Genomic DNA, 27,746 nt, shown 5'->3' on the forward strand with positions numbered 1-27,746 from the left:
TCACAGTGATGCCTGCTTTATAGAACGTGATGGAAAAGATTCCTTCCTTCTCAATTTTTTTGGAATAATTTCTGCAGTGTGAGTATAAGCTCTTCTTTGAAAAGTTTGATAGAATTCTGTCGTGAGGCCATCTGGACCATGGCTTTTTTTGGGGGGGGGGGGTAGAGATTTTTTTATTATTTCTTTGATCTCAGTTCTTGAAATCAGTCTGTTCAAGAGATCTATTTCTTCTTGATTAAGTCTAGGGAAAGGATGTGATTCCACATTTTGATCCATTTCTTCCACATTGTCAAATTTCTGGGCATAGGGTTTCTTGTAGTACTCAGAGATGATCTCTTGTATGTCTGTGGCATCTGTTGTTATTTCCCCTTTATCCTTTCTGATTGAAGATATTAGAGATTTTACCTTTCTGTTTCTAGTTAATCTGACCAAAGGTTTATCAATTTTATTTTTTCAAAAAACCAACTTTTGGTTTTGTTAATTTTCTGAATGATTCTTTGTTTTCAATTTCATTAAATCTCTGATTTAATTTGGTTACTTCTTTTCTTCTGCTGGGTTTGGGATTAGAATGTTCTTCTTTTTCCCAATTCCATAAGATGGTTGATAAATTTGTTGATGTGCTCTCTTTCTATTTTTCAATTGTAGGCATCTAATGCAATAAATTTCCCTCTTAAGACTGCATTTGCTGTATCCCACAGCTTTTGGTAACTTGTGTCTTCATTGTTGTTATGTTTCAGGAATTTAACAATATCCTCTTTTATCTCTTCCTGAACTCAACTATCATTCAGCATAAAGTTGTTTAATTTCCATGTCTTTGTATAGAGATGAATTTTTTTGTTGGAGCTGAATTCCACCTTTATTGGCTTGTGGTCTGAGAAGATACAAGGTATAATTTCTATTTTTTTTATTTTGCTGAGCTTTGATTTGTATCCTAGGATGTGGTCTATTTTGGAGTATGTACCATAGGCTGATAAGAAATATGTATATTCTTTAGCTTTGGGATGGTATATTCTGTATATGTCCATTAATCTCATTTGTTCTAGGGTCACATTTAAGTCCTTTGTATCTTTGCTTAGTTTCTATTTAGAGGATCTGTCCAGCTCTGTCAGAGGGGTTTTATGGTATTAAGGAATATCATATTGCTCAGACCCATCAGGTCTGTTTCATAAATCTGGGAGCATTTAAGTTGGGTGCATAAATATTTAAAATTGAAATGTCTTCTTGTTGTTGTTCCTTTGACCAGTATAAAGTGTCTATCTTTGTCTTTCTTAACTTTAGTTGCTTTAAATCTGCTTGTATCTGAAAATAAGATTGCAATCCCTCTTTCCTTCTGACTTACATTTGCTTGAAATACTGTTGTCCATCCCTTAACCCTGAGTCTTTATTTGTCCTTCAAGGCTAGGTGTGTCTCTTGGAGACAGCACATGGATGGCTTGTGCTTTTTTTATACAATCAGGCAGCCTGTGCCTCTTTATGGTAAGAAAATTGATAAGTGTGGTGGAGTTCTATTCAACTTATTTTGTAAAAGTCCATTGTGTGGTTTTATCCTTTGCACCACTGTGGAAGCTAAATATTGACTTTTAGCTTCTGGGTGTTTACCTTGCTGGTGGTCCATTGTGATGGTCAGTGTTGAGAATAAGTCTAAGTATTTCCCATATAGCTGATCTTGCAGTGAATTTCCTCAGTGTTTGCATATCCGCAAAAGATTTGATTTCTCCATCAATTTTGAAGCTTAGTTTAGTAGGATACAGAATTCTGGGATGAAAATTATTCTGTTTAATAATGTTGAAGGTAGATGACCATGCTTTTCTGGTGTGGAAAGTTTCAGTTGAAAAGTCTGCTGTCATCCTAATGGCTCTGCCTCTGTAGGTCAGTTGGTGCTTACTCCTGGCTGCTTGCAGAATTTTTTTTCATCTTGACTTTGCATAGGTTCATTACAATGTGTCTTGGAGAAGCTCTGTTTGAGTTAAGATGACCTGGGGTTCAATATCCATCTGAAAGGACTGTGTTGGGATCTTTAGTAAAACTTGGGAAATTTCCACTTATGAAAATCTACAGTAGGGCTTCAGTACTTTGGGACAATTTTCTTTCCCTTCAGGAATCCCTATTACTTGTATGTTTGAATGCTTAATGGAGTCTTGTACTTCTCTAAGCTATTGTTCTTCTTTCTCTCTCTCCTGCCTGTTTGACCACCTGAGTTAATGTGAAAACTTTATCCTCTCTCTAGCTCTCAGGTTCTTTCTTCTCCAAGGTCTAATCTATTTTTGATACTTTCTACTGCATCTTTACATTCCCTGATGTCTTCTTCATTTCTTTAAGCTCCGCCATAACCTTTCAGTATTCTACATATCTCTCATCCAACTATTGGTTCTGTCTTTCCATTTTCTCATCTATTCCTTTTATTGTCTTTATCCTCCATATTTTAAATTCCCTTTTTATCAAATCATTAATTCTTTATAGGTGGAGTCTTCTGCAGTAGCTGCCTCATAGTCCCTTCAGGGAGTTGCTCGGTTTGGTTTTTCACATTGCCCAAATTTTTCTGTTGGTTCCTTTTCATGTGTTCTTTCTACTTGTTCACCTCCTTATCCTCCTTTTTCTTTCTTGCTTCCTCCTTTGCTTCAAATTACTACATCTCAGAGTAGCCTGAGCATAGCCAAACTCTTCCTCATGACCAAAAATACAGGAGTCCTTGCTCTTGATGAAAGGAAAAATGGAATTTAAGAATAGAGCCAACCAAATAAATTAGCAACAATAAAACACAACAAAACAAAAAAAGCTCAAATAGCCAAAACTGCAGCAACCTCAGCAATATAGAAGAGAAAAAAAGGAATAAAAAAAGTAAAAAATAAAAATAAAAAAATACTAAAAAAAAATTAATATATAGCAGAAGGGACCAACTTTAATAGAAATATGTAAGTTGCAATATGTCACCAGGACACCAGGTGGCAATGTGGTTTTTTTAGAAGACAGAAAACACAGGTGGCAACCTCTGTGGTTCTTATTCCTAATTTAGTTGCCCTTGGTGATCACCTGATTGTTTCTGCAACATTCAGACCTTGCTAGGTTGGGATTTTAAAGCTCACAAGAATTCTGCAGGGGCAGATCTCACAGTACTCCCTGACTCCAGTTCCCGTGGATGTGGGAGTCCCTCAGCCTGTCCCAAGAGTGGAGTTCTGATCGTGGCAGGTGGAATTAAGACTGCCATGCTTTAGACCTCTGCTACGACCTTCTCACAGTCTTCCCACAATGGTAGCCCCCTGGCCATGGAGACCTTCCCAGTATGGCTGTCTCACCAGTCACCAAACCAATGGCAAATTCACTCCAACTGGTATTCAAACCTGGTTGCTGTATACTTTTTAAGTGCACCCACCCTTCCAAGCTTTCCACTCAACATGCAGCTTTCCCCTCAACATGCAGCTTTCCCTCAAAACTAAATACTCCAGAAAGGCTTCTTTCTGTCCTGGACCAATGTGGAAGGGGCCTACTGATCCTGGCTGGTCACAATCACTTGCCTAATTCATCAGATTTCCACCACTCCAGATCACACACTGTACCCAGCTCACCACCTCCTCACTGTGCTCCCTGACCTAGATATGGCCCCCAAGTAAGGTCCCTGCTAGGTATGTCTGGGTTCTCTCTTTTTCTCCAGTCATACTAGGAGAGCTAAGCTGAACGATCCTTCTTGTCTGCCATCTTGTTCCACCTCCCCAGATCTAAAGCTTTTAAAGTACTGCTAGACCAGGGTAGGATTAGCTCAGGCAATGGATTAATCTTGGCCTTCAGGTTGCAAGTTCTCAGTTTTTACAACTTGGTAAGGGGTAAAGATAAAATAGTGGTTTGGGTACACACTGCTAAGCTTTGACCTCTATTATTCTACATGGCAGAGATGACTAACAGGCCCTAGTATTCCTTACTTGTTTCTTTCATTCAGCAAGAAGCCACCCCACCTTCAATTTTAGCAAAGCATATGATTCTCCAACTAGAAACTACAATTCACAGCTTCCCTTTCAACTAGATGTGACTATGTCCTTGCCAATAAAATGGGAGTGAAAGCAACGTGTCCAACTCACATATCACAGCTTTAGACAGATACTGACTGCAAATCCTCTCTTTCCATTCCTTTGGACACAGGGTTGATAAACAACTTTCAGCATACAGATGAAAACCTACCCTAAGGATAAAAAATGTTAGTTGAAAAAGAAGACATTTCCATCCTAAGCAGGTAGCTTTATTTGGGAATCTCTTTGTTCTAGCAGCCCAGCTTAAACTAGTTATCAGCTGAAAAAGTAACTAAGATATAGAGATAATTAGAACAGAAAGAAAGATATGTTCAAAAGGTAAGAATTAGACTCAGAAAAAGGCACCTCACAGGGTTATACCATGTCTCTTGATTCTTCTTTCACAAAATGTTAACAAACCCAAGATGGTGGTCTGCAGTGGGCCAACACACCATGCCCATTAAAAATATACATGTACGTAACATGTACATAGCAATGTACGTATGTGGCCTGTTTATTTTCTGAAACCAAAGACCAGAAACCAAAAAATTTCTGTGAGCTAAAAACACGTACACATATAAATTGCTCATTTTACACTGCTTTTTTTTCCTCCTTTCTTTTTTTTTTTGAGACAAGAGTCTCACTATATCGCCCTCAGTAGAATGCCATAGCATCACAGCTCACAGCAACCTCAAACTCTTGGGATTAAGTGATTCTCTTGCCTCAGCCTCCCAAGTAGCTGGGACTACAGGCGCCCACCATAACCCCTGGCTATTTTTTGTTGTTGCTGTTGTGGCTCAGTGAGTAGGGCGCAGGCCCAATATACCAAGGGTGGTGGGTTCGAACACAGCCCCAGCCAAACTGCAACAAAAAAATAGCTGGGAATTGTGGAGGCTAAGGCAAGAGAATTGCCTAAGCCCAAGAGCTGGAGGTTGCTGTGAGCTATGACATCATGGCACTCTACTGAGGGCAACAAAGTACTCTTTTTTTATTACTCTTAAAAATAATAATAATAATAATAATAATAATAATGCTCCCTATGTTTCTCAGGCTCCTTGAATCATCCATTTAAACCTAGGAATTGCATCACATGAAGCAACTGTTTTAATATGATTTAGAAATGTTAACATGCAATGGAAGAGACACTGGCAGACTCTAATACTCCCTTCTGGAAAACAGGGGGTTCATAAATACATTTTTATGGTTCTTGGCAAGCATTAGGAAAAGGAATATTGTTAGTAAATGTTTAGATTTACCTACCTTAATGAGAAATTATGAGCCTTTCTCAACCTGGTACCTTTAAAGCTTTCCATCAAAGTCTTGAACTAAAAGATAATGTCAAATGGATGGCCTGTGGTCCTCAACTAATACAGGTTCAATTTGGAAAGAGATATCCACCAGAAAACTAAGATGTTAAACAACATGGCATCTTGGGAAATCAGTATCCTTTCCTCAACAAGTGAATCAACTACTAGAAGTTTGGGGAGAAGAATAAAAAGCCCAGACGGAGAAGGGCTGACCAAGTTAATTTCTTTCTTCCCTTTTTGAGACAGAGTCTCACCCTGTCACCTAGACTAGAGTGCTGTGGCATCAGCCTAGCTCACAGCAACCTCGAATAATCCTCTTGCCTCAGCCTCCTGAGTAGCTGAGACTACAGACGCCCACCACAACGCCTGGCTAATTTTTCTATTTTTAGTAGAGACTGGTCTCTAACTCCTTAGCTCAAGGGATCCACGCACCTTGGCCTGCCAGACTGCTGGGATTACAAGAGTGAGCCACCATGCCCAGGCTGATCAAGTTAATTTTTTTTTTTTTTTTTTTTGTAGAGACAGAGTCTCACTGTACCGCCCTCGGGTAGAGAGCCGTGGCGTCACACGGCTCACAGCAACCTCTAACTCTTGGGCTTACGCGATTCTCTTGCCTCAGCCTCCCGAGCAGCTGGGACTACAGGCGCCCGCCACAACGCCCGGCTATTTTTTTTGTTGCAGTTTGGCCGGGGCTGGGTTTGAACCCGCCACCCTCGGCATATGGGGCCGGCGCCCTACTCACTGAGCCACAGGCGCCGCCCTGATCAAGTTAATTTCATAACCACTATAGTCATCATTTCCTTCAACATTTAGCTTTTGACAGTTGCATTTACTTCATTTAGCCACATACTTGATGAACATAAAACATATTTAATAAAAGATCTGAAGGGTTAGAAATCATAAGAAAGTTTCCTAACATCACACACACAGAAGCCATAAAGGGAGAGAATAAAATACATTGTTCATTATAGTTATCCTTCATCTACTTGCCTCCTGCCATCGCTACAACATATTTCTCACTTCATTCATATTTCATCCACTCATTACACTTCCCTCAAAACACATGCTTATGATCCAGCTTCCTGTTACTTCTTATCCTTAAAAGCAACTCAAACATTTTTCTGGGCTATTGAAATTTTTCCCCAAATCTTCCCTTTACAAATTAACTCTCTACTTTATTAACGAGATCTTCCATGGCCAATTTTTCTACAAAATTTTTAACTTTAAAGCATTTCCCAGAAGCATACAGTAGAACTTCCATAGTTGAGCAAATTCCTGCACTGACCACCTCCTTAAGTCAACCTGATTTTCATAGACTGGACATGCACCCCATGTAAATATCACTACAGTTGGCCTGGTTCCTTATGTTGACCACCTCCGTATGTTGACCACCTCCATATGTTGACCAGTTTGTTACAGTCCCTTGAGTCATCAACTTACAAAGGTTCTACTGTATGGATTTTTTTTTAAGTGGTATTGTAGAAAACTTGGAAAATTTTAAAAAGTACAAAGTTAAGAATAAAAATCTGCAGTTTTGCGACGTGCATGCACGGACCTAAATCATGGCAGTGGGAGAGAAGGCAGCAGTAGCAAGGCCTTGGGCGCAGGTTATCACGACAGTCTGCTGGAGCCCCAAAGCCAGCACCACGGACTTCCAGCATCAGCCCGGGGCAAGACAGGCAGTGGGGGCGTGGCCGCCTCCTCAGAGAGCAACTGGGACCGAGGGAGTGCCTCTGGCAGCTGGCCCTGGAAACCATCTTCATCAACAAGGACCCATATTTTATAAAAAACCACCTGGGTTCATACGAATGCAAACTCTGCCTGACACTTCACAACAATGAGGAAAGCTATTTTGCACATAAGCCAAGGAAAGAAGCACCAAACTATCTTGGCCTAGGGAGCAGCCAAGGAGGCGAAGGAGGCCCCTGCCCAGCCTGCACCTGAGAAGGTCAAGGTGGAGGTGAAGAAATTTGTGAAGACTGGCCGCCCAGGCTACAGAGTGACCAAGCAGAGGGACTCACAGATGGGCCAGCAGAGCCTTCTCTTCCAGATCAACTACCCTGAGATTGCTGAGGGCATCTTGCCCCACCACCGATTCATGTCTGCCTATGAGCAGAGGATCAAGCCCCCAGACTGGAGCTGGCAATATTTGCTAATGGCCACCAAGCCCTATGAGACCACCGCCTTCAAGGTACCTCGCAGAGAGAGCAACAAGGCTGAAGGCAAGTTTTGAACTCACTGGAACAGGGAAACCAAGCAGTTTTTACTCCAGTTCCACTTTAAGATGGAGAAGCCCCCAGCTCCACCCAGCCTTCCTGCTGGGCCTCCTGGGGTGAAGCGGCCTCCACCCCCACTGATGAATGGATTGCCTCCTTGGCCTCCATTGCCTGAGTCTTTGCCACCACCCCCGCCTGGAGGTCTACCCCTGGCCCCCATGCCCCCCACAGGGCCTGCACCCTCAGGGCCCCTAGGACCTCCCCAGCTGCTCCCACCAGCTCCTGGGGTCCACCCCTCAGCACCAGTGGTCCACCCCCCTACATCTGAGGTCCACCTCCCAACTCCTGGGGTCCACCCCCTAGCACCAGTGCTCCACCATCTGGGGTCCATCCCTCAGCACCAGTGGTCCACCCACCAGCATCTGGGGTCCATTCTCCAGCTCCCACGGTCCATCTTCCAGCTCCAGGGGTCCACCCACTAGCCTCAGGAGTCCACCCTCCTCCATCAACTGGGGTTCATCCCCAGACCCCTGGAATACATCCCTCAACTACTGCAGTTCACCCCTAGGCCCCAGGGGTCCACCCCCCAGCCCCAGGGATCCACCCTCAGTCCCCAGGGGTCTACCCCTCAGCTCCTGGTCCTGAGGGTCCACCTTCAGCCCCCTGGGGTATACCCCTTAAATCCCAGGGTACACCCTCCAACTCCCATGCCTCCAATGCTGAGGACCCCATAGCCCTCCGAAAGCCCTGGGCCCTCCTCCCCCAACCAACTGAGTAGTGACCCCAGCAAGACTGGTGTTCGGTGTTCCTGCAGTTTCTCACAAGAGAATTTTCATCTTTTGTACTGTCCTGAGCTCAGTAAACAGCCTCCCCCACCAAAAAAAAATCTGCAGTCTTATTATTGAAATATGATTACTGTTAACATTTTGATCTTTTTCCATCTCTATATGCATTTTGTTTTACATTTAGAATGTGCTACCTGTAAACTTCTGTATTCTGTTACCAATAAAACATAAGCATTTTCCTGCATTACTAAAAACTCCTCATGAACATAATTTATTACAACTACATACTATTGCATCATGTGGATGCAGTTGCCATCATACGAGTTTTACTCATATAACTAATGCTGGAATTGTATTAGTCTGGAATTCAATTATTTCCTTGGGCCAGATTCCCAGATAGTCTTAAGTCAAAATGTATGAGCATTTTTAAGCCTCATGATCACACTGCTAAATGTTGTACAGAAAAATTCCACCTATTATATTCTTATTAGCTCAATGTGAAATGCTAGTTCTTAGCCTTATAGTACCAGAAATGTGACAAGGAGGGGAGGGATGGAAAGGTCTAACCTTTTTAATCTGTTAATTTGATACGCAAAAAGTGGCATCTCACTGCTACTTTATTTTCAACTAATGAACATACACACGTAATATATAAATATACATAACACTGCATTTTGTCATAAGCGTATCTAACTTACTGTCTTGAGTGAGGAATTTCCACATCTAAACTACATTGAGTGTGATATTATTGCCTCCAATCTCTTTTTGGAAAGTTTCTTCTGAAAATGGCACCTACAGCAATGGCGCTCAACCATGGCAAAAAATCTAATCACCTGTGGAGCTTTTTAAAAATCCATTTACACTCCCAAAATTCCAACTCAGTTGAAGCTTCTATCATCTGTATATTTTCTAAAAATTCTACATTCTTTTAGGCAATCGTACAAGTTCTATGTATCACAGCTGTTGGATAAACAGAACTACTACATGCAATTCCTTAGGCATATGAAGAAGAGCATTATTCCCTAAATTGTCATTTCATCCTATGGTACTGTCCATACATCCATAAAGCACTTATTCACCATGTAAGATCTACTTTTTCAGGGGAACACAACTTTGTCCATAGTTGTTAGTTTCTTTCTTTTTTTCTTTTTTGAGACGAAGTCTCAAGCTGTTGCCCTGGGTAGAGTGCCATGGCGTCACAGCTCACAGCAGCCTCCAACTCAGGTTCAAGAGATCCTCTTGCCTCAGTTTTTCTGTTTTTAGTAGATACAGGGCCTCGCTTTTTGCTCAGGCTGGTCTTGGACTTATGAGCTCAAGCACTCCCACCCTCCATAACCTCCCAGAGTGCTAGGATTACAGGTGTGAGCCACTGCGCATGGCTTTTTTCTTTTTGAGACAAGAGTCTCAACGTCACCCCAGGTAGAGTGCCATGCAACCGTTGCAGCTCACAGCAACCTCGAACCCCCAAGCTCAAGCAATCCTCTTGCCTCAGCCTCCCAAGTAGCTGGGACCACAGGCATGTGCTACTATGCCCAGTTAGTTTTTTCTATTTATAGTAGAGACAGGGTCTCACTCTTGCCCAGGCTGGTCTCAAACTCTTGAGTTCAAGCAATCCACCTGCCTCAGCCTCCCAGACTGCTAGGATTACAGGTATGAGCCCACTGTGCCTAGACCAGTTGTTAGTTTCATTTCTAAGAATGATCTTGTTTTATAGGAAAAGAAAGTAGTCCCAACACTGATATACCATGTATGTATGTATATATATATATACATACATACCCAGCACTTGGCAGAAGTATTTACACATTAAATAGGATAAGCACCTGTTCTGAATTTCCAAAATGGCACTTCTTCCAACTCTAGGAGAACCTCACCTATATTCTATGGGCCAGGGATTAGTGTTCATATTATTTACTGATTTATAATGAAGTTTTTCAAAATATGAAATCCCAACTAACTCATTCACCTACCTCCAATTCCACTCTCATCTCTAAACCACCAATTATCCCACTCACACTATTAAGCACCATACTGAAATAGTCTCTGGCTATTGATACTGGTGTCACATTTAGCAAATTTATTAACCTCATATAACCTAGGCTTGGCTCACTCTCAGAGCCAGGTTAGCTAACACTCTAATGAGGAAAAGTACAGTTCCTCCATATCAACTCTGGCATAATCCCTCTAGCTGAGATATGCCCAATATGACTCTTCTAGCATTGCTTATACCCAAGTCCACCTATAGACTAATTCCTTACTGGGAGGTCACACACTGAACTATTACAAATCGCCCACAGAAGAAGCTCTGTAGAAGTCGTTTTAGAGATTGTTTTCTTCCTTCTCGAGTGCCAAAGGTGATCACCTCCTATTACTACCAAGAGACCCTTCTGGAAGAAGAGATGGAAGGAGAACACCAAGTGAAGTGCTGACAACCAACACTTACACTGCTGAGTCAGAACAGAATGAGTAAACTGACATCCTGGACAAATGCATTAGCAGAAGACTCACTCCAATTTTCAAACAGGGAAAGTAAGGGACAGATTTTCAAAATTAGAAAAAAATATCAATCCAAATGAATTACTATATTTGTTCTACAGATAACCTCCTCAACATGTCAGCATTGCCATGCCAACCACCTTGGGCTCTTGGTACAAACTAATTGGCAATGACGGATAGTCTCTTTGAACTTCAAATATTAAATCTTTATGTGGCAATGAATATTCTTTATGGTGTAGTACTGCAGCTCAGGGGGGTGCTCCAATCTCCAGGCTTGGTTGAGTTCAGAGAAGCAAAGTGAACACTGTTTCATTCTGTTCAACTCTCTCCAGCGGCTATTTTGCTTGTCTTTGGATGTCTCTACCTTGGACGTCATCCTGAAAAAAGCCTCAGGACAGAAAAGCCGGGATGCTCCTGAGTACAATAAGCTGTGGTGTTGGATCCAAAAAAAAGGCACTTTACTGATGTTTTGAACTAAGTGGAAAGAAAAAGGCATTAACAAGTACACCAAACTTGGTGACTGGAATTAGCAAGCCAGGACACATACCCCAAAGTGTAATCACAAGGTCACACGTTCACACCTCAGCATTAGCTGTATGTCACTGTAAATCGCCATGCCAGCACTTTCCCTCCTCTTCACTTTATTTTTCTAAATTTGGAGTCATTACAAATGCTGCTAACTCAGATAACTTAGTACCTATGCGTAAGGAGAGTGAATCATAATTTCAACGCGACCCACCAATTTAAATGCTTTCCCTTTTGCATATTGCCATTTCCAATGACAGTATCTCAGTCACTATGTATCATTTTTCTGGTATTCATCCTCATTCTGAGGATCTGTGCATCTGCACAAATTTGCCTGAAAAATCTCATTACGTATGTTCATTAAAAATCATAGCCCTCCTTTTGAAAATTTGATTCTGTCAAATAATTTTTATACTCCTGTTTGGTTACCAGGTGATGGATCACAAACTGAAATACAACTTTTTTAAAAAATCTGAAATTTAAGATGAAGCTACACTGTTAAAATAATCTAGAAGCCAAAGTAAACTAAAATGTTAATGGGAAGTTGTTACAATGAATGGTTATAAATTAAAGTTTCTGTCTTATTTTTTTCCAAAGAAAAGTCAAAGTGGACAATAGCAATATGAAGCCAGTAGATGACCTGATACATGCCCACATCAGAGAAAAACTCAATTTAATTCAAATTGGGGAGAGGGGTGAGGAGGGAGAGAAGAAAAGGGAGGAGGGAGAGAGATGGGTGTGCTCTCACCTAATGGGCACAAGGTAGGAGCATATGGCACACCTCCTGGGTGAGGGGCACAACACAACAGGGACCTTACCTAACAAACACGAACACTGTAACCTAATCATTTGTACCTTCATAATAATCTGAAATTTTAAAAATAGGGGGGAATGCATTGTATGTGAAGTGAAATAAAGTGAAGCAGAATTTTTTTTAAAAAGGGACAATATCAGCAAAGGGTTCAACAAACCAGTCTCCTTACCCAAGGACATGACTTCCCTATTTATTCTTCTAAATTTCTTTCTCAACTATCACATTCACATGCTTTCTGGCCTCACTGAGCTCTCCCTGGCCTAAATACCTCCAATTTTACCAAATACATCTGCATTTCCTATGCTTATTTCACCTACATCCTGGTGGAATCTGAAAACCTTTTCCACTTCATACTTGAGTGGGTAATCAGACTGATATTTTTTTAATTTCAAAATTATGCAGTGCAATCTCATACCTTTATGCCACCACTGGTCTCTCAATATTGCTGTTAGCTTGGGCTGCTATTGAAAAAAATTATAGACTGGGTGGTTTAAACAACAAAGATTTATTTCACTCAATTCTGGAGGCTGGGAAGTTTAAGATCAAGGCACTGGCATATTTGAAGTGCAGTGAGGGCTCGCTTCCTGGTTTGCAAACAGCGACCTTCCTGCCATCTCCTCATACAGAAAGGCAGACAGGAACTCTGGTGTTCTTTCTGTACAGAAAGGCAGCTCTGATGTCTCTTCCTCTTCTTCTAAGGACACTAATCCCATCATGGAGCCCCAACCTCATAGCCTATCACCTCCCAAAGGTCCTACTTCCCAAAGCCATCACCTTGGGAGTTAGAATTTCAACATATGAATTCAGGTAGGGAGGGGCATAAACATGCAGTTCACAGCAACTGCCCAGCACTCCTTCCATAAACAGGTTTTTTCCTCAGTCCACACAAATCTTCACCAATGTCCTCAAAACTCCTGCCTCATCTTTCCTCTTTTACCATTAACACATTGACAAATTATCTCACTCCCTACTCCACAGAAGGTGAACCTATCAGTTGAGATTTCCTCACTATGCTATTCCACCTCACAAATTAAACCTCTCTGCATTTTGGTGGAAAAGGTACATCTTCTAATAAGACTGATTTTTTTCACTTATGTTCAGAATCCCTGTTTCTCTGCCCTTAACATGAACCTGGTTCCATAAGCTCTTTTGACTATAAAGTCAACCCATCCCTCTCTTCTGCTTGTTACTTTTAACACATGAACATGCTAAAGTCCCATTCACATGGAAGAACAACAACCCTTCCCTGGCCTTGGCTCTTCAGCTATCAGCCTACATCTACCCTTCACAGACAATGTCCAGAGTGCAATCTACACTCTCAGTCTTCATTTCCTCTATATGATTCATAATCTGGGTTTTTTTATCCCCATCTCTGACTCAAACTGTTCTTGACAAGGTCACCACTGACTCCTTTGTTGCAAACCTAACAGAACCACTTATGTGAGCCCTACACTGTTGACTTCCTTCTGTCGGAAACTCTCCTGATCCTTGGTTTCTCTGGCAGGGCTCTCCCTGACTTTTCTTCTGCCTCTCAAGTCATTCTTTCTTGATTTCCACTTGTGGGTCCTTCACCCCGAGGCCACCTCTCAAATTTCACATACTTCTACCCCTTGTCCCTTACCACCCCTACCTCCCATCTTCTGATGATCCATACATAAATATGTCCACTTCAAATATAGGTCTGGAGTCAGAGAACTAGGCATTCGATTACCTACCAGATATTCCCCCTCAGATGTCCCACAGCCCAGATATATTAGACTCGACATGTCCCATAGGGAACTCCTCTTCATCTCCTTCGACAAGTCCCTATACTATAAAACAGAATGGAGCTGCCCACCCAGTTGTCTGTTTTGGAATATTTTGGGGGGGGGAGGGGGCAGACAAGGCCTCATGCTGTCACCCTGGGTAGAGTGCCATGGCATCACAGCTCATAGCAACCTCCAACTCCTGGGCTCAAGCGATTCTCCTGCCTCCACCTCCCAAGTAGCTGGGACTACAGGCACCCGCCACAACACCTGGCTATTTTTTGGTTGCAGCCGTCATTGTTGTTTGACAGGCCCAGGCTGGATTCGAACCCGCCAGCTCAGGTGTATGTGGTTGGCGCCTTGAGCCACAGGTGCCGAGCCACTGTTTTGGAAATTTGGGGGATCATCCTTGATGCTTCCATTCCACCTCCCCCACTGAATCCCATGTTCTGCTGTTATTCCCCCAGCCCTAACTCCTTTGAACATCCCTGATTTATCAATCCCTACAGTTTAGATTTCCTAATTGTTTTCTTTGTGTTGTTGCATTAGCCAATTCAAAACTGTGGCTAAAATTCAGACTCTTTCAGGGATAGAGAGCAAGCCACTTTCTGGTGTGACCAGCTTCGACTCTGGCCATGATTTCCTCACCCTACATGCTCCAGCTGTACTACGCTGTAGTTCCTGAAATTTTTGCATTTGCTCTCCTATATTTCTGAGCACATTGAACCTTCTTCTTTGAAAAGTGCTTTGTTACCTAATTCCCTGTGCCCAAATTCCTCCTACTGGTCCTTCAAAAGTCACCCTAGGCACCTCCTCACTTGGAAGCCCTGTGGAAAGCACGCCCCTCTCTAGAGATCACACACCCCTGCTGCAGGGTCTCCAGGGTGCCACCACATCAAGGCACTCACCACACTGTGCCCTGCTCACTCCAGCAAGAGCTGCAGGAGAAACAGCAGCTGGACATTGTGCCCTGCTGATTCCTCAACAACTACCACAGTACCTGCTTCATGGGAAGTGCCCCTCAACCATTTTAATACACTAAGCACTTCTGCAAATTCCAGAATTACTATAACAATTGGTAAGGTAACTTACAGGAAACATATTCTGATCCCTCTATTATTTTCTGATTCTATCTAACACACCACGGGCACAACACTGACCCCACCCAGAAGCCACAATTTCAACTGAACAAGCAAATAGAACCAGGAGATGACTGTGTGCAGAGATTCTCACGGGAATGGAGAATTTCCAACAATTAGTTTGATTAGATGACAAAATCACAAAATATTGCTAATATCTGTTTGAAATGTCATTTTAAAATGGGGTCTACTGATGGGGATTTGGTGAATTGCGTTATCAACGTAAAATGACATTATCTAGCAATAATAAATTTGCCATGAGTTACATATGGCATACAAATAATACTAAATTTCTTTCAACAAAAACTGCATCTCTAAGTCCTATTTATCTTTAGATCTTGGTTAAATCAGAAAATATCTCACAGGAGCCTACTCGTGACAAGACTCAGATCACCTCTAACATGTTCCTGGTTGAACTAGCAGTTACTGAACCTCTTCTAAACCTGAACACTGGACTTGAGAAGCTTGTCACCTTCCAACTGAGAGCTCAGCTCCAGATTAGCCTTAGGACTCTGCATATAGCAGTTCCATTTTGGAGACTGGATTTAGCTCTTATTAATCAATAACACTTAAGACCAAAAATCCAGAAAGGAGGGAGCCCAGCCTGGAGAACGAGTCTTCACAGGAGCTGGTATGCACAGTTCTGCTAAACTCACTGTGGAATATCCTTTCATGTTGCTTCCTAACAAAACAAATGAAAGACCTGTTTTTAATTCTCACCTGGCCTGAAGACAGAGAGTATAGCAGGTAACTTTTCTCTGTCTCCTCTTATAATTTTCTACATGTTGCTCTGAATTGGGAGTGGCCATTAGGAGCCAACTTCTGAAAATGGGTCAAATGATGCTAAAAACTGAAAATAGAGTATGAAGAATGTGTTTCCTAATTTCTTTCTCTCTCTCTCACTCTCTCTCTCTCCTTCCTTTCTTCTTTTGACAGTCTCACTCTGTTGCCCCAGGCTAGAGTGCCATGGCATCACCCTAGTTCACAGCAACCTCAAACTCCTGGGTTCAAGTGATCCTCCTGCCTTAGACTCCCAAATAACTAGGACTACAGGTGTCCACCACAACGCCTGGCTGATTTTTCTATTTTTAGCAGAGACAGGGTCTCACTCTTGCTCAGGCTGATCTCTAACTCCTAAGCTCAAGTGATCCCCTGCCTAGGCCTCCCAGACTGCTAGGATTACAGGCATAAGCCACCATACTCAGCCTGTTTCTTAATTTCTAAAGGCATAACCATTTGAATGCAGGGCTTCTGAAAGTCTTTTTTTTTTTTTTTTAACATGACAATAAGAAACTATTTTTCTACTTCATCTATTTTTCTAGTTCTAAATTTTTTTAAAAATCTAGAACTATATCTCTTTCTACAGAGAGTGAACAGGAAATGCTGAAAGAAATATTCTAGTGACATCATCATTCTGTGATGGCAGTTGTCTGAATTTGCCTACCCCCAAAGCAGAGCCTAAGAAAGGCCTTTAGGAATGGGTCTTACGAAGCAGGAATGAGACAAATGAGGAAATCAGACTAGAAGGAACAGCCTATGGGGAATGTATTACTGATGTGCCACTGCAGATCCCTGAGATTCAGTCCCACTGGGGAGTTCTCAGCAGTTCTCAAAGCCCCTCAGACCTTGTCCCTCCAAATGTCAATGGATTAGGGGGCATAATCATCCACTGTCCTGCACACTGGTTAAGAGGACGTTATGTTTCCTGCATTTGAGGAACTAGATTGAGTAAACTCCTGAGGCTTCAGGGAGAACCTGAAGCAAAAGAGAGAAAGTAAAGCAGGATGGTTGCACATTGCTGTCCAGGAGGCTCGGCCAAAATGCGAGGTGGGCTGAGGAGATGCAGCCTGGGGCTGGGGCCCCCAAAGTGCCACCTAACCCTACATGCAGGTGTAACACTCTCTGTGCCTTACAACACTATTTTTTAAAAGCCCTTTTCAGATTACCCCCATTTTCTCAGTATTTTAATGAATAAAGAATGTCCATGTGCTCTCCAAATTATTAGTTTACAAAAATTAAGAATGAAACGTGAGAGCAACTATAGCTTTGTTAGTTCATAACTGTGGGGAGAAAAGAAGTACAACCACCATCGGCAGGAAGGACCAACTGGCTGCCTACCTACTCTGCAAGGCTTTTACTCAGCCACACAAAGTTCTAGCTTTTTCTGTAAACACTGTGGGCATTTCACTTGTTATGACAATTCCTGAGATGTGTGAATACAAATCAGCACCTTAGGGAGCAGAGGAAATATACTACCTCGGAAAGCTACCCCTAGCCACCGTATTAATCAAGGATGCAATGCTTATTTTTACCTTATTCTAACTGGGACCCATTTTGTCACTCCTAGAAAAAGCTGATGCTATGTGCAGTTAGTCAATATAAGCTAAGCATTTCACATGTTTTGACTGATTGACTTTTACTCCTCCAAAGTCAAGGTTAAGCCATGTCACTAAAGCAGCTTTGGAAATACTCCACTTCCTAAATTGCAAATGCTTTTGCAAGCAATGCAAACGGAAAACTTCAGTTCTCATTATTGTCAAAATGACACCTTCATCATCTTCCAAATTCAGTAATTATTGTCTTCTTCACACCCACTGACAGGCTGAAATGGAGTAGATCTCACAAGGTTCTCAACTCAGGTACCTTTTAGGTAGGTGTGGGAAGAAAGGACAAGAAAACATTTTGAGTAAGGTCAGGGTCAGAGATATTCAGCCATTTTTTTAAGCATCTTTTTACTATGAAGACTTTACCCACAAGCTTTCTTCTTATTTAGAAACACATTTCTGAACACTGACTATATCTAAAAACACTCTCTGAGACAAAGAAATTTGGAGATAACATTTTTGTTTGACCCAGGAAGCCCAGACCTACTTTCCGGGACAGGAAATAGGAGCTGGGGGCCCAGGAGAGATTATATTCATGGTAGCCAAAGAAAGTGGAGTCACACTGGAAGGTGCACGGGGCCAAGTGGCAGAGCAAGGCTGAGCCATGCAGCAGAGAGAAATGTGCAGGCCAGACACAGCTCACAAAGTGCACGAGGGGCCGGGTAAGTAAGCAGGAAAATATGCTAGTTCCAAAGGCTACTTCTCTCAACAAAGAGGCATAGGCTGGGACCACTTTTAAGGTTGAAATGGTCCCTAATCATCAGAGAAGTGCAAATCATTAGATATCACCTAACCCCAGTGAAAACAGCCCACATCACAAAATCCCAAAGCCACAGACTTTGGTACAGATACGGAGAAAAGGGAACACTTTTACCACCGTTGATGGGACTGCAAACTAATACAGCTCTTTGGAAAGAAATATGGAGAATCCTCAAAGAACTCAAAATAGACCTTCATTTGATCCTGTAATCCCATTACTAGGCATCTACCCAGAGGACAAAAAATCATTTTAGCATCAGGACATTTGCACTAGGCTGTTTTTCGCAGCTCTAGCTCTAGTGCCAACCAACCCAGGAAAGGATTAACAAACTGTGGTATATGGATACCATGGAATACTATTCAGCCATAGAAAAGATGGAGACTTTACATCTTTTGTAATAATCTGGATGGAGTTAAAACACTTTCTTCTTAGTAAAGAATTGCAAAAATGAAAGAGCAAGTATCCGATGTTCTCAACACTAACATGAAGTTAGTAGATGAACTAATACATGCCCACACAAGATAAAAACTCAATTCAAGTTAGGGGGACGGGGGAGGCAGGATGTGAGAGGGAAGGATGGAGGGGCACTGTGTGTTCCCACCTAATGGACACAACGTAAGGGTATATGGCCCACCTCCTGGGTGCAGGACACAACTATAGCAGGGACTTTACCTAACAAATGCAAATTTTGTAATCTAATTTTTACCCTCATAAATCTGAAATTTAAAAAAAAAGTTGAAATGGGGCATCACCTGTGGCTCAGTGAGTAGGGTACCGGCCCCATACGCCGAGGGTAGTGGGTTCAAACCCAGCCCCTGCCAAACTGCAACAACAAAAAAATAGCCGGGCGTTGTGGTGGGCACCTGTAGTCCCAGCTGCTCAGGAGGCTGAGGCAGGAGCATCACATAAGCCCAAGAGCTGGAGGTTGCTGTGAGCCGTGTGACGCCACGGCACTCTACCGAGGGCAGTAAAGTGAGACTCGGTCTCTACAAAAAAAAAAAAAAAAGAAAGTTGAAATGGATAAACCCAAGGAAACCCATTTGGAGAAAATCTAATGTCCCAAACAATGTCAAACTGAGCTTTAAATTTTACTTTCTGTATCCGGAAAGGGTTCCCTTTTCTAACTTGATGCCTCGGGCTCCTTTTGCAGGCGTTACTGCTTCCTCACCTACGTCCGGTAGATACATCACGTAGGCCAGGTTTCCGTTAGCATACTGATTTCTACTAACCTTGCAAATCCTTGTAGTGACTTCTGTGCCCACATGTAAATAGAAAATAAAGTTAGACTTGATGTCCCCAACTGATCAAAGAATGAGATAAATTTTCAGTAACTTTGGTTTTTACATTTTTCAGACGTTTATAATCCACAGGACATATTCCAAGTTACTACTGGCCCATTGAATTGGCAAGCTTAAGTACCAAAGTAACTTAAACACACACCAGGAGTGTTCTTGAGTCCTTTATGTGACAAAAGTAAAAATGAACTTTGAAAACTTTCCCAAGTGGTGACAATAAACAACAAGGCCAAGGTTGTTATGAGGTCAAGTGAGAAAACATCACATGTGAATTTTTTGAATTTAAGATTTGTGCCCTGTTCAGTCATGTGCTTAGCACAAAAGGAAGCTTAATACATTAGACTTACTAAGTATGGGCAAAAGAAGACATAAATTTACACATAAAATAACTGAAAGCATAATAGCGCTAACAGACGTGCATGGTTCAAGTCCATTTGTCTTTCAGAAGTCTGTGGGTCTGCCAACATTGCCTGGCAGTCAGGCCTTGTGTTGCAACATCACCCTCGGTACCTGTTAGAGCTATCAACTGCGTCTGAGATGAAAGAAAGTTATCCTTGGACTGGTTTACTTAAACATTCACTCCAGCTCCTTCAAATACCTGTGATTCTACTAAAATGGTGGAAGGCTGACCTTGCAAACGAGTTCAAAGCAGTTCAAAGTCATCAAAGGTAAATGTGCTTTTAGATGAATGGTGCTTAAGAGGAAGAAAGGCTGCCTTTTGTTTTGCTGTTGTTTTTCTGATACAACCCTACAAACTGACTCCAGCCACAGGAATCCTTCCAAGTATTCACTTGAATTCAAGAAAAGTATTGTCGATAACAGACACTGTATGGAATTCTAAAAACCATTTGCATACAGACACCACACCACTGGCCAGCTCAGAGACAGCCTGAGCAAGACAACCACAGTGTTTGTTTCTTTTATTCATTTGTTGAATGAGGATCAAGCACAACAAAATCAAGGTTTAGCTTCCCTGGTGTGTCTGTTTGGCTGTGAGAAGCAAGACCTTTATACTGTCCAGACAACCAAAGATTAATAGAGTGAGGACCCTCCAGAGGACTGTGATTTCTCAGGCTCAGAACAGAGTACGGGGGAGCTCTGAGCATTCGTGCTGGGTCAGCCCATCACTTGCCAAATGACCTTACATAATCCTCTGCCTTCCAGTTTTTTCCATCTACAAACTGAAGAATGTGAGTGAGTCAAAAACAAATAGCCTGGTATTTGCTCTCTTCACCAGGTTTTATCTTTCTTTCCAATCTGGGGCTGAGTAAACCTGCTATTCCTTTCTACCACCAAAGAAGCCAGAGACCACAGAACATTTTCTTATTTTCTTTTGCCTGATTTCCTTTCTTTGGAATAGCAGTTTCCAAGACTGGCAAATGCAAATATGTCTCCCAGGAAGCTAAAGAAAAGATGGTAGAAATGGGGTCATAGGAAACATCATCACACACAGGAAAGGCTCAAGAAAAGCTTCCAGTTTCGAGCGGGCAGCTGTTACCTATGGGTGCTTAAGAAAAATAACAACCATCTATTCCCCAGAGATGAGGTGTTCTGACAGTTGTGTAAATATACATCACAGGGCATGAGGGACAAGGGGGGTGTTATTTCACTATGAAAAAGTAAGTAAATTAAATATATGCTCCCCATAGTAGGTTGAAAGGTGGCCCTTAAAAGATATGTCCACGTCCAAATCCTTGGAACCTCTAAATGTGACCTCATTTGGAAAAATGGTCTTTGCAAATTGAATTAAGTTAAGGGTGTTGAGATGAGATCATCCTGGGTTACCCAGGTGGGCTCTGAATCCAGTGTCATTATAAGAGACAAAGGAGGAGAAGAAACAGAGACAAGAGCAGTAAGTGACGTGACCATAAGCCAAAAAGGCAAGGAAGGCCAGCAGCCCCCAGAGACCGAAAGGCGAGGAACAGAATCTCCCCCAAAGCCTTCAAGGGTGCACAACCCTGCCGTCATATTGATTTCAGACTTCGGTCCTCGTGAACTATGAGAAAATAAATGTTTGTTGTTTTATGCCACTACGTATGTGATAATTTGTTACAGCAGCTTCAAGAAACAGATATTCTATCCTCCTACAATCAAATCCCTAAATTAGCCCTTTTAAAATATATAATACTGTCCTTTTCACTAACACAGAGCCATCATCTGAGAGTATTTCTCAGTATTTTTCAGCTTCGGTATTCTATTACATTAGCACATATAACCAAGTCCATTTTATCTTCTAGAAATGAATGTTAATCAAATAAGTTGGAAATTAAGTAAATTGGAAACTATATGATAAATAGAAAGAGAAAATAACCTGATGGCCCAAAACTTAGTTTTTATTTCTAACTCTGCCATGTGTTATCTGTGTGAACCTGAACCAGCCTCTTAACTCCTTGGAACCCCAGCGTCTTATTTGTACAATGAGAATGAAGGTGCCGTTTACCTCACAGGATGTCATGATGCTCAGACCACAGATGAGAAAGTGAGGGGGCCTGTGCAGAAATCAACAGGGCTTATCATCCTCACACTCAGTATCTCATCTCCCCTCAAAAGACGGGCCAACACTCAGTCCATCAAGGAGAATCAACAACAAATGCAGCTAATAACCACCCCTCAAGCCAAATCTGCATCCTCAGAATTGGTTGTGTACTCTGCACACACCCCACAAGGTCTATTTTTACAGCTGGCCTCTCCGCTGAATTCGAGAGCTGTCTAGCCAAGTCTGTGAGAACAGGCACAGAAATGGACAGACAGGCCAACAGCTGGGTTGCCCGTTGCATGTAGGAGCGGGGCAGAAGGCAAGTGGGTGACTAACCTCTCCACCAAAGCGTAAAAAACTTTACTTTGGACTTCGGTGAGTCTCACTTCCGTGAAAGTGCAAAGGTATCCTCTGCTTCTCTCTGTTGCTGTGGTGCCAGCGCTAGGGACTCTCACCACAAGGCAGAGCCCGAATTTTATTTGGAAAACAGTTCTTGGAGCTTTAGCCTGAGGACAAATGCTGCTGCCAGCTGCTTGGCATAAGGAAGCAGGTGGGAACAGGATGTCTTTTAATTAATTAACCAGATAATCAATCACCCCAAGGCCTACTCACTGCATCCACCAGATGGCGCCAGTGGTGCTCCTTGCCAGCTCCACCGTCCACAATGGCACTTCCCTCACCAGCGGTTCTCAGTCTGTGGGTTGCAACCCACAGGAACTGTATTTAAGGGCCGCAGCATTAGGAAGGTTGAGAACCATTGCCTTCGGCAGTTCCTGCCAACCCTTTTGAGTTTTTAACTGTTTACTTTTTTTTTTTTTTTCTTTTGGCAGGGGCTAGGTTTGAACCCGCCACCTCCGGCATATGGGACCGGCGCCCTACTCCTTGAGCCACAGGCGCCGCCCAACTGTTTACTTTTTTAATCCAATCTCACCTGCTGCTATCTTCAAGAAAAGTCTTAGACTTTCTTTTCAGTTGATTATACCTTGTCCGGTTTGCCAACTCTGTCAACGAATTTTTTTTTTCTTAGACCCTTTGGAGAAACTATTTCAATGAGAATGTGGAGTGAAAAGGAAATAAAAGATTTACGACATCCCATTATCTTGACAAAGGTGCACCTATTTTTAAAGTGCACTAGTCAAAAAATTAAAAAAAAAAAAAAAAAGCCCCAGTCCACTCCTGTACCCTCACCTTGATTTGCTAAAGCGAAATTTGTGGGGTGGGGCCAACATGTGCAACTCCATAAAGATCCTGGGGCGACTGAGGTGCCGCCAGAACCGCTGAATCAAACCTCTTCTTGGTATAATGAAGGCAGCGTGCAGAGTAAAAATAAATCATTAGCAGCCACTTCATTTTGTTTAGGTAGCAGGCTATGCCACCCCAAAAGTTTATGGAAAATTATTAACCCAACTTCGGGACATAACTAGTAATTTGCAATCTACACCTTCTTTCAGTATGAGCTTTGTTAAATGAATGCCTGGCAGGAAATGTCTAGCCAGGATTCTATTCCCATAGTCATTTCTTCCTATGTACCCTCAGAAATAACACTCCCCACCTACTTACCTCACAAGAGTGTTCACTTGAGGAATCTGAAAGCCATTTGAGCAAACCTTGTTCTCTACAGTGGGAGACATCAGTATTGAAACAAAGCGTCGTCAGTAATCCTGTAGCTGCCTTCACTTGTGGGATTTTAACAATAGTATGGGCTCAGGCCTGTAATCCTAGCACTCTGGGAGGCCAAGGCAGGAGGATCACTTTATGTCAGGAGTTCCACACCAGCCAGAGCAAAGCAAGACTCTGTCTCTACCCAAAATAGAAAAATCGCCAGGCAAGGTAACAGGCACCTATAGTCCCAGCTACTCAGGAGGCTGAGGCAGGAGGATCACACGAGCCCAGACATTTGACCTTGCTGTGAGCCATGGCACTTAAGCCTGGGCAACACAGGAAGACTCTGTCTCAAAAAACAAAAAAGTATAATCTCCAATTTCACATTGTTCCTAGTCATACCTTATGTTCATACTGAATCTTGGACAATGATGTTCACTGAACATCAGCAAAAGAGTTTTTTTTCAGCCACCATCTTCTGCAAAGTCATTTCCAGCAATATCCTCCCTGTCAAGGCTTCACCATACCTACATGTCTGGACCCACCCTCCCCTGAAATGACAGATACAGGGTCTGAGTACAGTAGTGGCAAAATGTGGGCACTCTGGGAACCAACTACGCCAATCCCAGTCTCTGCACCATCCCTTGTTACCAGTGTGGTCTTACACAAGTGATTTAACCACTCCGCATCAAGTTTTCTCATCTGTAAAATGGAATAAGAATAGTACCTCCTGCACAAGGCTGTTGGGAAAGTAACTGGGTTAGAATCTGTGAAAGGCTTGGGACAGAGACTTGAACGTCCTGTTCTACATGTGACCCATTGTCGTTACTAGTGGATAGCTCCTCTGGGTGCACTGCAGACCCTGCAAATTCAATGTGTTTACACCTGAACTCCTTATCAGCCCCTGGACATCTGTTTCAACTTTGGATTCCTTTCTCAGTTAATGGCAGCCTGTCAACCTACTTGTCCAAGCTGGAACCTAGAAGCCATCCTTAACTCCTCATATGCTTCTTCTACACCCACTCAGCGTCCAAACCCTATCCACCCAGCCTCAGAATTCCCTCACAGACAGCACTCTGCACCTGCTGTCCCCTCCATGCACGCACTGGCCCCAGCGCCTGAGCTGGGATGAGGCTGCAGCAGGAAATCATACCCATGGCCTGGCCCAGGCAGAGGATGTGCAGAAAGGTACGCAGGCCCCTGGGCCAGGACTGATGTGACTCTTTCACTATCACTGCCCCAGAGGCCTCTTAACAGGGCTCCAGCCTCTCCCCCGCAGACATGTCCTGAAGAATAATGATAGCTGGGCTTTCTTCATGCCTACTGCATACCAGATACTGCTCCAATTTTCATATCATACCTCGTTGAATTTTCTCAACAAGGTAGGTACTGCTAGGATTTCCACTTTGTACTAATACATTAAGGGGCTGAGCTACCAAAGGTCATAGTTAGTTGGTGGAAGTCAGGATTTAAACCTCGAGGTCAGGCTCAGAGCCCATGGTTTAACTACTACTGCCCCCCTGCCTCTTGCCTCACAACAAACTGGACCTAACCCAAGGCTGGGTACTGAGCTGGGGTGGAAGGAGAAGTGAACAAGGCCACTACAGAGCAAGGCAGTTATCCAGTTTGTTAAAAAAATGAGTCCTACGGGTCACAAATACTTATCTCAGGCCGGGATTTCAGGGAGGGAGCTCAGGAAAGGCAGCTTTGATGGCCTGTGGAATATAACTGTGAAGGGGCAGTGCTAGCTCTCAGACCAGCGAGAGGACAATGTAGACACACGGAGATCCCTAAGGGGTCGTTGTTCTAGAAAACTGGCTCGGCCATGCTGCCGGGAAAAGACCTACAGACTCTAGCAACAAGCAGCTCCCTGAGGACCGGCCCACAGCACCCCAGAGCCCCCACATCAGTGCACCACTGCATGGGGGACTGTGAATGACCTTCTAGGTGCTTCAGGCATGACCACAGACATGGACAGCAACATGCACCTCCAACATCTGCAAGTCCCAACGCCTTTTTAAACAAAGGCTGGTTCAGAGTCTCATCAGTGGCAGGCTTGCAATGCAGCAACATTTTAAAGTAAAAGAGTTTTTTTGGTTCCTCTCTTCCTTCTTGCCCTTGCCTAAACACACAAACACACACACACACACACACACATACACCACACGTCACTTCTAGATTCAATGAATCAGGAGTATGACTTTTTTTTTAGGAAGATGATTTGTTTAAATATTGGCTCCGCTCCCGTAGCACAGTGGTTATGGCGCCAGCCACATTCACCAAAGGTGGTGGGTTCAAACTGACCCAGGCCAGCTAAATAACAATGACAACTGCAACAAAAAATAGCCAGGCGTTGTAGTGGGCACCTGTAGTCCCAGCTACTTGGGAGGCTGAGGCAAGAGAATTGCGTAAGCCCAGGAGTTGGAGGTTGCTGTGAGCTGTGATGCCATAGAACTCCAGCAAGAGCAACACAGTGAGACTCTGTCTCTAAATAAATAAATAAATAAATACCAAATAACATAGCACTACCACAAACAGAGATGTATCTGCTTGGCTTTTTCTCTTCACATACGTACAACAAGTACTGCCGAAGTTAATAGCAACTATGATTTAAATGTCTGCCGTGGAAGAGTTTGCAGATACTTCTGGAATCTATTAATTTTAATAATAATTCTTTTGAGATCAAATATGCAACTTATACAACTAGCTAATTGTGTCCTTGGGCAAGTTCATTAGCCTCTCTGAGCCTTGATCTGTTGACTTATCATTCATCAAATATAATTAACAATGTGTACCTTATATTAATATAACACAGAATTACTCTAAGAATTAAATTAAATTAAATGTAATCACATATGATAAAGTATGATTTGAATGTGTGGTGTGGCTATTAGTGTTCTTACCAGTAAATACAAAAGCATCACAATGAACTTGAGGCCATTCCACAGGTATGAGTGACGACTCAGGATTGAAATGGAAGCATTTTGTGGTTACATACAGTACAAAAGAACTAAAGTTAACGTTAACAGTATTCCTATTTGAACTAACTTAGCATTTGCGTGTTGTGTGCTGAGAAGAAACTCTCTATTGGAATTAATAAAATTCATTATTAATTCAAATTAATTTTGAGAGCACCAATAATTATGTTCCAAATTTTCAAACTCCATCTATTAATGAACACAAATGCTAAGCTTTATGCTTTCCCCCTCTGTGCAAATGAATTTCAATCTCCAGAGCCCAAGTAAAATATAAAGTTCTGCCTGATACTGACATTTTCTTCCTAGAATTTAAAGACATTCGTCTGCACATTCACTTTATTATCCAGATTTCAAAAAAAGATCTCTGCAGCTGCTCTCATAACTTACACAGCCCCATTTTTCAAAACAGCTCCTGATGTGCCTATTATATTTTGACCTCCTCTCCAAGAGAAAGGAGACATATTTCAGTGAAAGCTTTAAATTTTCTTCCCCAGCAGTCCCCCCCACCACGTCCCCACACTACTTTCACTGTGCTTTAGAGAACCCTGTCTTCATTTTCCTACTTCAAGTAAATTGGGACAAAAATGTAATTCATCATTGTATTTGGCTGTATTTAGATATAAAAACACAGAATTCTTAAGAAGTTTACAGTAGAGAAGGAATATTTTTAAATTAGTTGGTGGATGCTGGGATGGAGGAAGAATTTACCAAAAAAAACAAAAATTACTTGTTTGACTTGCTCAATCTTGACAAATCTCTGTGGGCACTTGAAACAGAACGTGTACATCCTCTAGCTGAATCAGTGAGTCAGGTACCTAGTAAGCAGGGCACAGTGCCCCCTCCTCCACTCCCTTTAATTCCCTTCAAATAAACCCCTGGCAAGGTCTCCTCCACCCACTTCTCCTGAGAGACTCAGGGCCCATCTCAGATCCTCCTCTCATTCCCTGGTGCCCTATGCACAGCTTAATCTTACCCTGCTGTGCAACCTAATTTAAGCTTAATTTAGCATATATGTGCTGCACTTCCACCCTGTATGAGACCCAGGTTAGGGAAGGTCTTAGTTGAAAGCACTAGTCCCATTTGCAAGAACAGGTCCCAGGTAATTCAAAACTGGAAAGCAATCTCTCTCTCTCTCTCTCTCTCTCTCTCTCTCTCTCTCTCTCTCTCTCTCTCTCTCTCTCTCTCTCTCTCTCTCTCTCTCTCTCTCTCACACACACACACACACA

The 27,746-nt window shown here is 42.6% G+C and overlaps 1 protein-coding gene and 1 pseudogene across 2 annotated transcripts in view; one reads left to right on the top strand and one right to left on the bottom strand.

Annotated features, from left to right (window-relative positions):
- The window catches only part of CACNB4 (calcium voltage-gated channel auxiliary subunit beta 4), a 265,202-nt gene that overhangs the window by 145,245 nt on the left and 92,211 nt on the right, over positions 1-27,746 (bottom strand). The gene's annotated exons all lie outside the window — the stretch shown is intronic.
- LOC128590389 (splicing factor 3A subunit 2-like) lies at positions 6,868-8,426 on the top strand (annotated as a pseudogene).

The sequence above is a fragment of the Nycticebus coucang genome, chromosome 7 (assembly GCF_027406575.1).
Source record: "Nycticebus coucang isolate mNycCou1 chromosome 7, mNycCou1.pri, whole genome shotgun sequence".
Classification (NCBI taxonomy): Eukaryota; Metazoa; Chordata; class Mammalia; order Primates; family Lorisidae; genus Nycticebus; species Nycticebus coucang.